Here is a 19,001-nt window from a genome sequence, read left to right as displayed (position 1 = left end):
ACTCCAACAAAATAGAAAATTTCGAAGACATCAACAGGTTTCTAGAGACATATGAATTGCCTAAACTGAATGAGGAGGACATAAACAATTTAAATAGACCAATTTCAAGTACTGAAATAGAAGAAGTCATCAAAAGCCTACCAACAAAGAAAAGTCCGGGATCAGATGGGTTCTCAGCCGAGTTCTACAAAACCTTTAAGGAAGAGCTCATTCCAATACTTCTCAAAGTATTCCATAAAATAGAAGAGGAGGGAACCCTCCCAAACTCATTCTATGAAGCCAATATCACACTGATACCTAAACCAGACAGAGACTCATCAAGGAAAGAAAATTTCAGACCAATATCCTTAATGAACATCGACGCAAAAATTCTCAACAAAATTTTAGCAAATCGCATACAAAAACATATTAAAAAGATAGTACACCATGATCAAGTGGGTTTCATCCCAGGGATGCAAGGTTGGTTCAACATCAGGAAATCAATAAACGTAATTCACCATATTAATAGACTTAAAGTCAAGAATCACATGATTATTTCAATAGATGCAGAAAAAAGCATTTGATAAAATACAGCACCCCTTCATGCTCAAAACACTAGAAAAAATAGGGATAGTGGGAACATTCCTTAACATTGTAAAGGCCATTTATGCTAAGCCCATGGCTAATATCATTCTAAATGGTGAAAAACTGAAAGCATTCCCCCTAAAAACTGGAACAAGGCAGGGATGCCCTCTTTCACCACTTCTATTCAACATCATTCTTGAGACTCTGGCCAGAGCAATTAGACAAACCAAAGAAATTAAAGGGATACGAATTGGAAAAGAAGAACTCAAACTATCCCTGTTCGCTGATGACATGATTATATATTTAGAGGAACCAGGAAATTCCACCAGAAAACTCTTAGAACTCATAAGTGATTTCAGTAAAGTAGCAGGTTACAAGATCAATGCCCATAAATCCAACGCATTTTTATACATAAGTGATGAATCTTCAGAAAGAGAAATTAGGAAAACTACCCCATTCACAATAGCCTCGAAAAAAATAAAATACTTGGGAATCAATCTCACAAAAGAGGTGAAAGACCTCTACAATGAGAACTATACAACACTAAAGAAAGAAATTAAAGAACACCTTAGAAGATGGAAAGATCTTCCATGTTCTTGGATAGGAAGAATTAATATTGTCAAAATGGCCATACTACCTAAAGTGCTATACAAATTCAATGCAATTCCAATTAAAATCCCAATTGTGTACCTTACAGAAATAGAGCAAGCAATTATGAAATTCATCTGGAAGAATAAGAAACCCAGAATAGCTAAAGCAATCCTTAGCAGGAAGAGTGAAACAGGGGGTATTGCAATACCATATCTTCAACTCTACTACAAAGCAATAGTAACAAAAACGGCATGGTATTGGTACCAAAATAGAAAGGTAGATCAATGGTACAGAATAGAGGACACAGACACAAACCCAAATAAATACAATTTTCTCATACTAGACAAAGGTGCCAAAAATATGCAATGGAGAAAAGATAGCCTCTTCAACAAATGGTGCTGGGAGAATTGGAAATCCATATGCAACAGAATGAAACTAAACCCATATCTCTCACCATGCACGAAACTAAACTCAAAATGGATTAAGGACCTCGGAATCAGACCAGAGACCCTGCAGATTATAGAAGAAAAAGTAGGTCCAAATCTTCACCTTGTTGGTCTAGGACCAGACTTCCTTAACAGGACTCCCATAGCACAAGAAATAAAAGCTAGAATCAACCACTGGGATAGATTCAAACTAAAAAGCTTTCTCTCAGCAAAGGAAACTATCAGCAATGCGAAGAAAGAGCCTACAGAGTGGGAGAATATCTTTGCCAATCATACTTCAGATAGAGCACTAATCTCCAGAATGTATAAAGAACTCAAAAAACTCTACTCCAAGAATTCAAATAGCCCAGTCAACAAATGGGCTAAGGAAATGAATAGACACTTCACAAAAGAAGATCTACAAGCAATCAACAAACATATGGAAAAATGTTCAACATCTCTAGTAATAAGAGAAATGCAAATCAAAACCACCCTAAGATTCCATCTCACCCCAATTAGAATGGCGATTATCAAGAATACGAGCAACAACAGGTGTTGGCGAGGATGTGGGGAGAAAGGTACACTCATACATTGCTGGTGGGGCTGCAAATTAGTGCAGCCACTATGGAAAGCAGTGTGGAGATTCCTTAGAAAACTTGGAATGGAACCACCATTTGACCCAGCTATCCCACTCCTTGGCCTATACCCAAAGGACTTAAAATCTGCATACTACAGAAATGCAGCCACATCAATGTTCATAGCTGCTCAATTCACAATAGCCAGACTATGGAACCAACCTAGATGCCCTTCAATTGATGAGTGGATAAAGAAACTGTGGTATATATATACAATGGAATATTACTCAGCCATAAAGAATGATAAAATTATGACATTTGCAGGCAAATGGATGAAATTGGAGAATATCATGCTAAGTGAGATAGGCCAATCTCAAAAAGCCAAAGGACGAATGATATCGCTGATAAGTGGAGGATGACACATAATGGGGGGGAGGGAAGGGTTAGAGTTAGGGTTAGGGAGGGGGGCAAGTATAGAGGAAGGAACTACTGTATAGAGGGTAAAGAGGGGTGGGAGGGGTGGGGGGAAGGGAAAAAATAACAGAATGAATCAAACAACATTGCTCTATGTAAATTTATGATTACACAAATGGTATGCCTTTACGCCATGTACAAACAGAGAAACAACATGTATCCCATTTGTTTACAATAAAAAAAAAAAAAAAAAAAACCCAAAACAAACCAAAATGACTGGGAATACAAATCACATCTCAATAATAACCCTGAATGTTAATGGCCTAAACTCATCAATCAAAAGACATAGACTGGCAGATTGGATTTAAAGAAAAGACCCAACAATATGCTGTCTTCAAGGGACTCACCACCTAAGAAAAGACATTCACAGACTGAAGGTGAAAGGTTGGGGAAAAACATATCAAAACATATCATTCACATAAACTACATAAACAAGCAAGTGTATCCATCCTCATATCAGATAAAGTGGACTTAAAGCCAAAGTTAATCAGAAGAGACAAAGAAGGACATTTAATACTGCTTAAGGAAATCATACATCAACAAGATATAACAATTATAAATATATATGTCCCAAACAATGGAGCATATATGTATCTCAAACAAACCCTCTCAATTTCAAGAATCAAATAAACCACAACACAATAATACTGGGTGACTTTAACATACCTCTCTCACCACTGGATAGATCTTCCAAACAAAAACTAAACAAAGAAAACATAGAACTAAATAATTCAATGAATAATTTAGACTTAGCAGGCAAATATAGAATATTTCATCCATAATGGAGCCAATACACTTTGTAGCAACACATGAATACTTCTCTAAAATATACCATATGTTATGCCACAAAGCAATCTTAGCCAATATAAAATATAGAAATCTACCCTGCATTCTACATAAGATCGTAATGGAACAAAACTATAAATCAATGATAAAATTAAAAATATAAGCTACTCCAATACCTGGAGACTAAATAACATGCTATTGAATGATGCATGAATAGCAGAAGAAATATGAGAGGAAATAAAAAAAAAATACTTAGAGGTAAATTAGAACATCAATACAACAGATCAAAATCTCTGGGACAATATGAAGGCAGTACTAAGAGAAAAGTTCATTGCATTGAGTCCATTCATTAAAAGAATAAAAAGTCAACAATGCATGACCTACTATTACATCTCAAAGACCTAGAAAAAGGACAAATCAACATTAAAAATGGTAGAAGACAGGAAATAATTAAAATCAGAGGTAAAATCAATGAAATATCACAATGGACCCTACTGAAATACAGAAGATAGTTAGAAACTATTTTGAAACTTTATATGCTAATAAAATAGAAAAATCTCAAAGACATCGACAAATTTCTAGGGATATATGACCTATCCAAATTGAATCAGGAGGACATAGAACATTTAAACAGACAAATTTCAAGCAATGAAATGGAAGATACCATCAAAAGCCTACCAACCAAAAAAGTCCAGGACCAGACAGATTCTCAGCTGAGTTCTACCAGACCTTCAAAGAAGAAATAATACCAATACTTCTCAAATTATTCCATGAGCTAGAAAAGGAGGGAATCCATCTGTAAGGTGAGTTTCACCCTGATAACAAAACCAGACAAAGACACATGATGGAAAGAAAACTTCAGGCCAATACGCCTGATGAACATAGACAGAAAAATTTTCAATAAGAATCAGGCAAATTGCATACAAAAACATATTTAAAAAATAGTGCACCATGATTAAGTGGAGTTTATCTCAGGGATGCAAGGTTGGTTCAACATACAGAAATCAATAGTGTAATTCATCACATCAATACACTAAAAGGAAACAATTATATCATCTCAATAGATGCAGAAAAAGCATTTGACAAAACACAGCATCCATTCAAGTTCAAAGTACTAGAAAAACTAGGGATCATAGGAACATACCACAACACTGTAAAAACTATCTATGCTAAGTAAGAGTCAACATCATTTTAAATGGAGAAAAATTGAAAGCATTCATTCTAAAAGCTGCAACAAAACAGAAAAGCCCTCTTTCACCACTCCAATTCCATATAGTCCTGTAAACTCTAGCCAGAGCAATCAGACAAATGAAAGAAATTAAAAGGATATGAATTGGAAAAGAAGGACTCAAAGTATCCCTATTTGTGGATGACATTATTCTATGTTTAGAATATCCAAAAAACTCCACCAGAAAATTTCTAGAACTCATAAATGAATTCAGCAAAGTAGCAGAATTAATCCCCATAAATCAATTGTATACATCCTCATGTATGATTCATTGCTATACATCAGTGATGAATCAATTGAAAGATAAATTAGGAAAACTACCCCCTTCACAATAGTATCAAAGAAAATAAAATACTTGGGAATCAATCTAAGAGGTGAAACACCTCCAAAAACTACAGAACACTGAAAAAAAAAAAATGGAAGAAGACCTTAGAAGATGGAAAGATCTCCCATGCTCTTGGATAGAAAGAATTTTAATATTGTCAAAATGGCCATACTACCAAAAGTCTTATACAAATTAAATGCAATTCCAATTAAAATCTCATTGACATTCTTCATAGAACTAGAAAAAGTAATTATGAAACTCATTTGGAAAAACAAGAGACCCAGAATAGACAAAGCAATCCTTAGCAAGAAGAGTGAAGCAGGAGGCATCACAATACCAGAACTTAAATTATACTACAGAGCTATTGTAACAAAAAACAGCATGGTATTGCCACTAAAATAGACATGTAGATCATTGGTACAGAATACAAGACACAGACACAAACTCACATCAATACAGTTATCTCATACTAGACAAAGGCACCAAAAACATGCATTGGAGAAAAGATAGCCTCTTCAACAAATGGTGTTAGGAAAACTGGAAATCCATATGTAGCAAGATGAAATTAAACCTCTATTTCTCATCATCCCAAAACCCAACTCAAAGTGGATCAAGGACCTAGGCATTAGACCAGTGACTCTGTGCCTACTTGAAGAAAAACTAGGCTGAAATCTCCATCATCTTGGCTTAGGAACCAACTTTCTCAACAAGACTCTTAAAGTGCAAGAAGTAAAATCAAGAATCAACAAATGGGATGGAATCAAACTAAAAAGCTTCTTCCCAGGAGAGGAAACAATCAAGAATGTGAAAAGAGAGCCTACAGAATGAGAGAAAATCTTTACCACCTGTACCTCAGATAGAGTACTTATCTCCAGGATATATAAAGAACTCAAAAAACAACACCAAACAAACAAACAAGTCAATCAATAAATGGACAAAAGAACTGAACAGACACTTCGCAGAAGAAGAAGTATGATTGGTCAACAAATATATTAAAACAAATGTTCAACATCTCTAGCAATTAGAGAAATGCATTTTAAAAACTATACTGAGATTTCATCTAACTCCAGTCAGAATGGCCATTATCAAGAATACAAGTAACAATGTTGGCAAGAATGTGGATGAAAATGTACTCTCATATATTGCTGGTGGGACTGAAAATTGGTGCAACCACTCTCGATAGCAGTGTGAAGATTCCTCAGAAAACATGGACTGGAACCACCATTTGACCCAATTATCCCACCCTTTGGTTTATACCCAAAGGACTTAAATCAGCATAGCACAGGGATGTGGCCACATCAATGTTTATAGCAGGTCTATATACAATAGCTAAGTTATGGAACCATCCTAGGCACCCTTCAACAATGCATGGATAGAGAAAATATGGTACATATACACAACAGAATATTACTCAGCCACAAAGAAGAATAAAATGATGGCATTTGCTGGTAAATGGATAGAACTGGAGACTATCATGCTAAGTGAAATAAGTCAATCCCCAAAACAAAAGTCTGATGTTTTCTCTGATATGTGGATGCTAACCCACAATAAGGGAAGGAGTAGGGAAGAAGAGAAGTACTTTGGATTAGACAAAGGGGAATGAAGGGAAGGGAAGGGAATGGGAATAAAAAAGGCAGTAGAATGAATTGGACATAATTTTCCTGTGTTCTTATATGAATACACTACCAGTGAAACTCCACATCATGTACAACCACAAAAATGGGATGTTATACTCCATGTATGTATGATATGTCAATATACATTCTACTGTCATATATAACTAAAAAGAACAAGTTAAGTTTTAAAAAAATGCTTTTGGGGGTTGAAGCTGCACCATTGGTATCTAGAAGACTATATTTTAAAAATCTTTTGAATTTTTTAATTTCTCTAATTAGTTATATATGACAGTAGAATGCATTTTGACATATTGTATACAAATGGAGCACAACTTCTCATTTCTCCTGTGTACTTGATGCAGAGTCACACTGGTAGTGTGATCATACATGTACATAGGGTAATAATGTCCATCTCATTCCACTGTCCTTCCTGTTCCCACATCCCCTTCCCTCTCCTCACTTCCCTCTGCACAAACCAAAATTTCTTCATTCTTCATTCTTCCCTACCCTGCCATTATGGATTAGTATTTGCTCATCAGAAAAATCAGTGGGCCTTCGCTTTTTTTGGGTTTGGCTTATTTCACTTAGCCTGGTGTTCTCCAGCTCCATCCTTTTTACCTGCAAATGCCATCATTTCATTCTTCTTTAAGGCTCAATAATATTCCTTTGTGCATATGTACCATTTATTTTTTATCCATTAATCTGTAGAAGGGCATCTAGATTGGTTCCATAGCTTAACTATTGTGAATTGAGCTGCTATAAACATTGATGTGGCTGTGTCACTGTACTATTCTGATTTTTAAGTCTTTGGGGTATAAACCAAGGAGTGGGATATCTGGGTCAAATGGTGGATCCATTCCAAGTTTTCTGAGGAATCTCCACACTGCTTTCCATAGTGGTTGCACCAACAATATATGAGTGTACCTTTTCTCCCACATCCCTGCCAACACATTATTGCTTGTATTCTTGATAATGGCCATTCTGACTGGAGTGAGATGAAATCTTATAGTAGTTTTGATTTGTATTTCTCTAATTAGTAGAGATGATGAATATTTTTTGTCGATCAATTGCTTATCTTCTTCTGTGAAGTGTCTGTTCAGTTCCTTTGTCCATTTATTGATTCTCAGTTTAGAATCTGTCTGGTGCTGGGTTTTTCTGGATTGGTAGGCTTTTGATGGCATCTTTCATTGCATTGCTTGAAATTCATGTATTTAAATTTTCTATGTCCTCCTGATTCAATTTGGGTTGGTCATATGTCTGTAGAAAATTTTCAATGTCTTCAAGATTTTCTATTTTATTAGAGTATAAGTTTGTTAGACAATTTCTGATTATCATCTGTATTTCAATAGCATCTGTGGAGATATTTCCTTTCTCATCACAAATTTTAGTAATTTGTATTTTCTCTCTCTCTGTTTCTCCCAAAAAGCATTTTTAGCACAATGTATTTTTATACTTCCTTCCCCAGGTATCTCAATATTCTGTCATTCAAACAACAAGGATCCCTGCCCAGAAAACAAGGTCCATTTATCTTTAGACTCACAGCAGGAAAACTCTTCTGTGAGAAAGGATCAAGAAGGATACAGGGATGTAGTTAATTTATTAATTTGAGAAGTACTTCTTGAGCACTTAGCATAGTCCCTGGTAGTCTGTCAAGCTTAAAGGATTCAATAGTGAATAAGGTAAAATCCTCTCACTGCTGCTTTACAAGCAGGGTCTAGTGATGGGTCTTTTGACAGCCCTGTGATCAGCAAGCTCAGAGCACCTGTAGCAGTAGCCTTCATATCCTCTGGGAGCCAGGATAGTCTTCCTGGAGATGATGCTACCTCGTCTCAGCCCAGAGGTATAAATTGTAATTATACAGATGAGTCAGATGAAGGAGGACATTGTAAACTAAGCTGACAGGAGAAACCACAGGCAAAGGTTCAGTAATGGGTCAGCTTCCTATTGAGTTCTCTTTGAAGAGTGGTTCTGTGGTTGTATCTGTCTGTTCCTGTGTATTTGTGATACAACTCCCCAGACACTTTAACTTATACCAGACAATTAAGTATTCCATTACAATGCCACTAACTCTGGTATCTTCAACTTGCTCCAAAAAATGCTTCAAAAATCATCCTTCTGGACAAATAAAATAAAAGAGCAAAACAAAAATGTAATCTAGTCCCTTTTTCTCTATTATGTTATTTGTGAACAGGATGCTTCATTTTTCAGGCTATGGACTTATTCCTTTTGTTTCTTTTATTTTGGTAAAAGATTAGGATATTACTTTTCTTCTAGTACAAGAACTCCGGTGGCCAACAGTTCCTAGAACAGTTTCAGTTGCTCAATGAACCCAACAAGGAACTGGATATTTTCTATCTTTTGATGTTTCATCATTGTTATCATTTAAACATGAGGTAGCCCCCAAAAGCTCATGTGTGAGAAAATGCAAGGAGGTTTAGAGGTGAAATGATTGGGTTATGAGAGAGTCCCTACATAATCAGGGATTAGGTAGGGTTAATCCACTTGAATGGATTAACTGGGTGGTAACTGTAGTCAGGTTGGGGGTGACTGGAGGAGGTGGGTAACTGGAGGTGTGCCTTTGGTGTTTATATTTTGTTCCAGGTGAGCAAAGGCTCTCCCTGCTTCCTGATTGCTATGTCCTGAGCTGCTTTCTTCTGCCACACTCTTCCACCATGGTGTTCTGCCTCACCTTTAGCCCAGAGCTACAGAGTTGACTGTCTGTGGACTGAGACTTCTGAATCTGTGAGTGCCAAACAAACTTTTCCTCCTTTGAAATTGTTCCTGTCAGGCCTTTGGTCACAGCGATGTTTTAGTCAGCTTTTTCTTGCTGATGTGACCAAAGACCTAACAAGAACGATTTTAAGGAATAAAAGTTTATTTGTAGACTCATGGTTTCAGAGGTCTCAGTCCATAGACAGCTGACTCCATTCCTCTGGGTACAAGATGAGGCAGAACATCAGGAAGAAGAATGTGACTGGAGACATGATGATCAGGAAGCAGAGACTCTACTAATCAGACAAAATACACGCCCTGAAGGAATGCCCTCAATGACCTACCTCCTCCAGCCACACCCTACCTGTCTTCAGTTACCATTCAGTCAATCCCTATTAGGGGATTGATTCACTGGTTAGGTTAAGGATTTCATAACCCAATCATTTTACCTCTAAGCCTTCTTACATTGTCTCACACATACACTTTTAGGGAACACCTAATATCTGAACCATAACAAGCGGCAAAAAAGCTGACAAAGACAACAATCTTTAGCTTTTGTCTTTGGGCCTTTTGCTAATATTAACTGCACCTCAAGACATAGAATCGGATTCCAGTCAGAAAGGCAGAAAGTCAAAGCTTTCCTTTGCAGAGAAACTGGTGATTTCAATGAGGAAAAACAGCAGGTGGTAGGGAGATTCTCTTTGATGAAAGTGGTTCTTGTGCTCAGTTTCCACTGAATTTTTCCCTAGGAGGCTGGGGAGACTTGAGCTACCTCTTGACATAAACCAATTAAACAGGGCTTCAAAACAATACAAGTAAAATTAGAAGTGTACCCCTTCAAAAAAATCCACAAAAGACCCAAGGAATAGCTTCAGTGCTATACCCACCCCCAGTCTCTGCCCGCTCCTGCCGCACCAAAAAAAAAAAAAAAAAAAAAAAAAAAAACGAGAAAAGAAAACTTACCTTGTAGCTAGTCAGTTGTTCCTTAGAGTAAGGACAGAGGGTGGTGAGGATAGCCCACTTGCCCAAATGTCAGTTAGCTGGGCATGGATCACATGGAAGGGGATGGATAGTTCATTGTGAGGGGCCGCTTCTCAAGACACTGCTCATTTGTGCAAGGTAACCTCAACAGAGGAAGGACCACCAGCAACCAAGAACTTTGACTTTTGAGACTACCAGAGGGGTTGTAGCCCAGATCAAGAAACTGAAGGCAAGAAATCACCAACAGTGGGAACTCTGAATAGCCTGCAACATCACCCCGTGGAGAAAAAGCCAGGGTTCCATGCCACATCCAGAGAGCATTAATGACAGATTTCAATCAAACCAATGAAGTCTTTTTGGTTTATTTTCTGCCACAAAACCCCTCTCCTTCCTCCAATTCCAACCTTGAAGAAACTAAGTGCAGATAAGTGAATGAGGAAAGAGTAGAAGAGTGAGATGAATAAATGGGGAAACAGCGGCCAGCTGTGGTAAAGACAGTCACAGCCCACCATGGACTGTGCTTCTTTTCCATAAGTATTTCATGCAGGAAAGAAATTACCCACTATGGATGAACTTGACCAAAGGCAGTGACCTTGCATCTAGATGGGGACATATGACTGAGTTATGCCAAGTGGATGTGGGTGAAAGTGATGTTTGTTACTTGCTATCCTGGACTACATTTACCTCCACAAAGTCTTCCTTATCTCAATCCTCCTCTTCTGTGTTGTGGAGTACAACTTAAGAATAGACCAATCACTACTATGTGTAACCATAAAACTTTAATAAAAAGGAAATTGTTCAAAAAAAAAAAAAAAAAAAAGAATAGACCAATCACCACTGAGAAGTCTAAATTTGAGAGTATTTATTAAGTCAGCCGGCTGACTGTCTCACACAATGCCCCAAAAATGGCTATTGGGAGAACAGCCCTGACCATAGGGATGCAGGGGTTCTTATACCAAAAATCACATCAATTATAAATGTCTGTTGCTATGATTCAAAATTACAAACTAACAACATGAAATCATTAGCAGTGGGGGAAGTGGGTCAAAATGACCCTTACTTAGGTATAAACTAAAGAATGGTTACTACATCCACATAATCATTGTTGACATCACCATTTACATGGTGCATTGTTTAGGAGAAATAGGAATTAAAAGAGAACAATTTTTCATCATATAAGAATTGTCATTTTGTATTGCTAAACGGGTCATGTTAAGTAACTGATGATGGGTACAGAGGCAGGGTGTTCCCATGGGAGAAGCTCATTTCCTACATAACATGGAGTCTCAGAGCAAAATGGAGTCTGTTTAGTCCCTGCCCATATAGCCTGGCCTGTAACATCCATGGAGGCAAATCTGTCAGCCCATCACGTTCCGTAATGTGGATGTTGATATTCAGGGCATATCAGATACTACAAATATTCTATTCATGTGCTCTCAGTCCTTGCTATATAGGTGTACACTAACCTATATTCCAACTGCCAGCACCTGAATTTCTTTATCTGAGGTCTTTCTCCAGTCACTGGAATCTTCTTTACCCATGTGTATAGCAGGCCAAAAATGCCAGGAGATTAGTTAATCTGGAAATTAAGAAACAACCATAAACAAATGATGGAGTTGATGATAAATACTCTGATTTCTTTTATCCTTCATGAGATAAGATTGAAGCATGTGTTCTATATTGTTTCCCAGCAGGACTAAATTCCAATTATCCTTGTAGTAACTTGTATAAACTCTTTTGTCTGGTTTACCTTCTCCATTACATTTTTCTACTCTATAATGATTGCTTAGTATTGCTTCCCAAACAAAAGCTATTTTTATTCAAACACTTATTTTAGGATTTGCTTCTGGGGAATCCCAAACTAAGACCACACAATCCACATTGCAATCCATGATGGACTGCTAGCTGTCTCTATCACACCTGGCTGCTTCTCCATTTATTCATCTCACTCTTCTCCTCTTCATTCATCTTGCATTGATCTGAACTTAGTTCCTTCAGAATTAGAATTGGGGAAAGGAGAGGCAATATGGAGAAAAACTCCTTATTTGACTGGTTGATCTGAAATCTCATTAGTGCTCTTTGGATGCAGCCAATGCCAAAGAGCATTTGCGTTATTAAAGATAGCTGACCTTCTGGTATTTTGGATCCTTGAATGACTGGGTGGAGAAGAGCATACTACCTACCAATAAAGCATACTACCATCCCCCAACATCACATTTCCCCTACCCCACTACAAGTGGTTCCATTTTTGTAATGAGAAAAACTAAATTTCCACTGCATCGAGCCATTGTATTTCAAGATTTTTCTGCTACAGAACCTTAAGTGGCATGCTATGTATGCTTCACCTCCCCTGCAGCAGGTAGCCAAGCATGAAGGAGATGCAAACGAGGGAAAGGGAAAAGTTTAAATTGGTTAAGTTTGAAATTTTCATATTGCACTCTCTGGGGGTGTGTGTGTGTGTGTATGTGTGTGTGTGTGTGTTGCAAAAGAAACTTAAGACTTAATTATATGGGAATGATCAAGATTTCTTCCAGAGTTGGGAAGAACAAGTGAGAAAATAGTTTTTAAAAACTTAAATTTCAATAAACGTGTAACTATCTACATGTGTTTCCTTGATTCAGCAGAAGTAGCTGTATTGACAGTTTACGGTGAGATAACAAAACATTTTGAAAACTGTTTGGCTAGACAAATTAAACAGTGTCATTTGTCTTTGTCTGTTTAGCCTGCTGTAATAAAATACCATAGTTTGGGTAGCATTAAGGAACAAATACTTCTTTCTCACAGTTCTGAAAGTCAGGGCCTCCAAGGACAAGACCCCAGCAGATTCAGTGAAGATTCAGATTCTGGTGAAGTCCTGTTTTCTGATTAAAAAAAACACCTTCTCCTTGTGTCCTCACATGGTAGAAGGGGAAAACCTAGCCACAAGGTGAGATTTAATACTTAAATTTCTATGATTAATAATAATTAATAATTAATTTGTTGAGGATTCACTATGTGCCAGGTATCATTCAAAGAATGATGTACAGTCTACTTCACTTTATCCTGACAACATGCTCTGCTAGTCAGGGTCTCTCCTTATTTCTTTCTTTTTTTTTTTTATTGTAAACAAATGGGATACATGCTGTTTCTCTATTTGTACATGGAGTCAAGACATTTGTGTACTCATAAATTTACATAGGGCAATGTTGTTTGGTTCATTCTGTAATTTTTTCCCTTCCCCCTCACCCCTCCCACCCGTCTTTTCCCTCTATACAGTCCTTCCTTCCTCCATTCTTACCACCCTCCTTATCCCTAACCCTAAAACTAACCCTAACCCTAACGCTAACCCCTCCCACCCCCCATTATATGTCCTCATCCGCTTATCAGCGAGATCATTTGTCCTTTAGTTTTGTGAGATTGGCTTATCTCACTTAGCATGATATTCTCCAACTTCATCCATTTGCCTGCAAATGCCATAATTTTATCATTCTTCATGGCTGAGTAATATTCCATTGTATATATATGCCACAGTTTCTTTATCCATTCATCAACTGAAGGGCATCTAGGTTGGTTCCACAATCTGGCTACAGTGCATTGAGCAGCTATGAACATTGATGTGGCTGTATCTCTGTAGTATGCTGATTTTAAGTCCTTTGGGTATAGGCCAAGGAGTGGGATAGCTGGGTCAAATGGTGGTTCCATTCCGAGCTTTCAGAGGAATCTCCATACTGCTTTCCAGAATGGCTGCACTAATTTGCAACCCAACCAGCAATGGATGAGTGTACCTTTTTCCCCACATCTTCTCCAACACCTATTTTTGCTTGTGTTCTTGATAATCGCCATTCTAATTGGGGTGAGATGGAATCTTAGGGTAGTTTTGATTTGCATTTCTCTTATTACTAAAGATGTTGAACACTTTTTCATATATCTGTTGATTGCTTGTACATCTTCTTCTGTGAAGTGTCTGTTCATTTCCTTAGCCCATTTGTTGATTGGATTATTTGTATTCTTGGTGTAGAGTTTTTTGAGTTCTTTATAGATTCTGGAAATTAGTGCTCTATCTGAAGTATGAGTGGCAAAGATATTCTCCCACTCTGTAGGCTCTCTCTTCACATTGCTGATAGTTTCCTTTGCTGAGAGAAAGCTTTGTAGTTTGAATCTATCCCAGTTGTTGATTCTTGCTTTTATTTCTCGTGCTATGGGAGTCCTGTTAAGGAAGTCTGATCCTAAGCCAACAAGTTGAAGATTTGGACCTACTTTTTCTTCTTTAAGATGCAGGGTCTCTGGTCTGATTCTGAGGTCCTTGATCCATTTTGAGTTGAGTTTTGTACAGGGTGAGAGATAGGGGTTTAATTTCATTCGTTGCATTTGGTTCTCCAGTTTTCCCAGCACCATTTGTTGAAGAGGCTATCTTTTCTCCATTGCATATTTTTGGCCCCTTTGTCTAGTATGAGAAAATTGTATTTATTTGGGTTTGTGTCCATGTCCTCTACTCTGTACCATTGATCTACCTGTCTATTTTGGTACCAGTACCATGCCATTTTTGTTACTATTGCTTTGTAGTAGAGTTGAATATCTGGTATTGCGATACCCCCTGCTTCGCTCTTTCTACTGAGGTCCTTATTTCCATTTTATAGAGATGAGACTGAGGAATAGAGAAGACAAGGAAATTGTTCCGGGTCACCCTGCTAAGAAGTGGTGACATCTTGAATTTAAGGTAGACTGTCTTCTGAGCCTGCACAGCTAAGCAGAGTATTAATCACTTCCACTCACAGAGTCTCCACACAGCGTTAGACTCAGGACCAGGCATGTCACCTCAATGGTTTAACTTAACCCTCCCAATGACTGTCAAGATCATTCTCAATTCACCAAGGAAGTGAGAAACTTACCAAGTCTATATTTGTAATCTGACCCCCCAAACACTCTCCGTTAACCTTAGGGAGACCACATAGTTTATCTAGAGTCCAGGTTACTTTTAAAAGTGAAAAGAGACATTAATAATTATGGTGGGATGGTGGTCACAAACCACTGGAATTTCATGACCATGCTCTACCCTACGAACCTGACTAGCTGAAGATATTCTACTTCAAGTCTTTGAAAAGTTATTCAAAAGGATAAAAGATATAAATATTTATTATGGTTTGTATATGAGATGTTCCCCCAAAGTTCCTGTATTAATACAGGAAAGTTCAGAGGGAAAGTGATTAGATCGTGAGACCTACAACCTAATCAGAAATTTGAAAGGCCCACACTACCAGGTGCTTATGTAGGGGCAGGTAGGGTATGGCTGCGGGAGGGGTCATGGGGGCATGCTCTCAGGGATTACACCTTGTTCCCTGACTCCTCCCTTGCCCCCTCCTTCTTTCGGGTTGCCATGATTTGAGGAGCTTTCCTCTGCCACTCCTTCTGCTATGATGTTCTGTCTCACTTTTGGCCCAGAGGAATAGAACTGAATGACCCTAGACTCAACCACTGAAACCTTGAGCCCAAGTAAATGTTTTCTCCTTTAAATTGTTCTTGTCAGGTATTTTGGTCACAGGGATGAAAAGCTGACTAATAAAACATCTCATTAGGATTTGTGAGTTGGTATCATCCTCCTCCTCTCTTCTCCCTACCTGTATATATCTTCTGCCAGTCCCCTTTGCAAGCTCTATTAGAACAATCTCCTCTTCTCTACTTTCTTAAGCCTTCTTAAAAAAAAAAAAAAAAAAAAAAAACTACAATTAGATCTTATAAACATTTTCTTTTTCAAGAGTGGAATGAGGGTTTATTGGAATCTTGGGGAAAATAACATCCTTTCAACTAACAGAACAAAGCTAAACAAAATGGGAGGAGATCACAGCAAGGACTAATAATTTAAAGAGAAATTTATAGGTCTGCTTATCTCATGACTAAGAATTTGCTGTCTGCATCTTACAGGATTAGGAAATAGAACTCAGAGCCAGCTATGCATGGGGATCTCCCCAGGCATTAAAGCAATACAGATGCCCATTTCATCCCAGACCTATTGAATCCAAATCTGAAACTTTGAAGAGTGGACCCTTCAGAGTCTGTCTTTGTTTAGAGCCTCAGCAGTAGTTCCTAGTTATGGAGGACAAATGCATATTGAATCCCTCCCACCCCAGTAGTCCTCTTCTGTAGAAGCATGGAAAACACACTCTGATGTTCATCGTGCGTGTGTTGTAGTTACAAAACAATCCATCCTGGGTTTTCCTCAGCATATTTCAGGCAGAACTTGTTTGGTTGCTTTTCTAACCTAAAATGACTGAAACTTGTCTCAGATCTGTTTAAAACTTTTCAATCTCCTTTATGGTTCCATTCTCTTATTTCCTAACTTCTCTTCATTCTCTTCATCTTCTAATACATATACATGTATATGTATCTTCTAATACATATACAAGTATGCATAAGTATAAAATTTTAAGATAATTTGGTATCTAAATAAAATCTCAAAAAAATTAATTTATATGTCAAAGAAATTTTCAGGATATGTATATATGTATATATGTGTGTATGTATACATGCATATATGTTGAAGGTCTTGAATATTTTTCTCATAAGATAGAAATTTTTGTGCTGATTTATTTTCAGAATTATGAAAGCTCTCTTTAAACTTTTGTTTTTTTTTCTTATATTCTTTTGATAACAGATAATGTCTATAATTTTGAAGAAATCTTGTGCATTATTTTAAGTATAAAATTGTTTTATTTCCTCTTGATTCCTTTCCCCAACATATTCTGAAGACTAAAATATGCAAAACCTAGTTGAAAGAATTTTAAACACTGAGGTGCCCCCGACTTTGATTCTGCCATGAGCATTTTACTCCACTTGCACCATCGTTGACTCATCCCCATCCATGCACAACCCAACGTATTCTGATGCTTCTCATGGCATATTTACATGCTGATTTTTTAAAAAATTTATTGCTATCATTCATCCAGAAGATGATAAAATATTTCAATTGCATATTGTCATTCAGTCAAGCAACTTTTCATCCAAAATAACTGCATGGTAAGGAATTACATTCTGGGAGACCAGCAGTTGCCATACCTCATCAACAGGTAGTAGATGACAATTTTACCTCTTGTTGGAAAGGAGATTTCAGGATTGATATTAGATATCTATATAATGTAATGTGTGCTTTTGTTTTAATATTTAATATTTGGTCATTAACCTTCTGATCAAAACTGTTAAATAAATTATTGCTATTTGTCCATTATCATTTGGGAACAGGCACCAGTGAAAGTAGGACTGTTGAGTATTAAAGTGTCTCTGCTTGCTGTCCTTGCTTATGAGTTTACATATCTGGAAGAAATAAAAGGATGTTGTCTCTGTTTTAGAGTATTTAGAAAAATGAAGGACATAGATTGATTTTGAGTTAAAAATGTATTTACTTGATATCAAGTTACCTGGTATTTTAAGTTAATAAGAGAGATTTGTTGAACTAAAGGACAAGGCATCCAGGCGCAGTGGCGCATGTCTGTAATCCCAGGGACTTGGAGGCTGAGGCAGGAGGATTGCAAGTTCAAAGCCAGCCTCAGTAATTTAATGAGGACTTAAGTAACTTAGTGAGACCCTGCCTCAAAATAAAAAAATAAAAAGGGCTGGGGATGTGGTTCAGTAATTAAATGACCCTGAATTATACAAAAAAAAAAAAAAAAAAAAAAAGAGAGAGAGAGAGAGAGACAAATTTGTGGCTGTAGGTAATAGTAATATGAATAAAATCCACTTCAGTGTGCACCACCTAAAATTCAAAACCATGCTGCCAAGTACAAAACAGTAAAACAATATATGTGTAATGATATTTTCTCTTAAAAACGATAAAATTGCAGGTCACAGTTTGTAGCATCCAGTTATATTGCTGTATGGTGCTAATATGATACATTTCGAGTACTAATTGTTGAAAATTCAAGTGAACATATGGCTTCCCTAAAATAAGAACTTTTAATATAGGTATTATTTAAAGACATCATGCAATGGTTCTCTTATTACCCCTACTCCCCTGCTCCAAATCTCCCACATCATCCTAAAGTCATGTTTCATGGCTTTTTGGAGATCCTGGATTAAAAACCAAGCATCTTTATTGTCATTCTGTTTCCCTTGGTCCTTCTCAGCTGCAGGGACTGACTCCTTCACTGCTAATGCAGACTCTGCCCTGTCACAACCTTCTGGATTACTTCACCAGCTCTGGGAGACCAGCAGTTGCCATACCTCATCAACAGGTAGTAGATGGTATCAGTCTTGCAGTGATGGGCTTAGTATCTTGGTGTTTCAGGAACAGATTCACCTATGTGCCCACTCAATCTATTTCATGCCAGCTTCCATGTACTTGGTGGTTTATGGACCAGACTGTCATACTGATTTTCCTTGAAGCCCATATCAGCTTGATGACATGTGGGCAGGTGATGCTGGTTCCTGTCCATCCCTTCCATCTTCTCTGTTTCTCATAATCCTAGATCATTTTGGAAATGACACTTCACATAGATAGATCACTGGAAACCATGACCTGAGTACTAGTGTGAAGTTGAGGACAGCTTATATTTAGACTGCCTCCCACCTGCTCCCCCAGCCACGGGATTTGATTCCCTGCATGTAGATAGATATTGATGATGTTTCAGTGGAACTCAGAGTTGGGACAGAGACTGGAGATCCGGCTCCTACCACTCTACGGGTGAGTACTTATATTTTAACTGAAGCCTCTTTATTTCCTCCCTTCTTTTCTTATCCACATGAAGTTCTAGACAA

The 19,001-nt window shown here is 37.5% G+C and overlaps 1 long non-coding RNA gene across 1 annotated transcript in view; it reads left to right on the top strand.

Annotated features, from left to right (window-relative positions):
• The first annotated feature begins 18,367 nt into the window (after nucleotides 1-18,367).
• The window catches only part of LOC306662498, a 178,751-nt gene continuing 178,117 nt past the window's right edge, over nucleotides 18,368-19,001 (top strand). The window contains exon 1 of the long non-coding RNA XR_013764131.1: nucleotides 18,368-18,478. This is a non-coding gene — a long non-coding RNA (uncharacterized lncRNA). The remainder of the gene's footprint in view (nucleotides 18,479-19,001) is intronic.

This window comes from Sciurus vulgaris, assembly GCF_902686455.1.
Source record: "Sciurus vulgaris genome assembly, chromosome: 5".
Lineage (NCBI taxonomy): Eukaryota > Metazoa > Chordata > Mammalia > Rodentia > Sciuridae > Sciurus > Sciurus vulgaris.
This window is presented reverse-complemented; position numbering and strand designations above follow the sequence as displayed.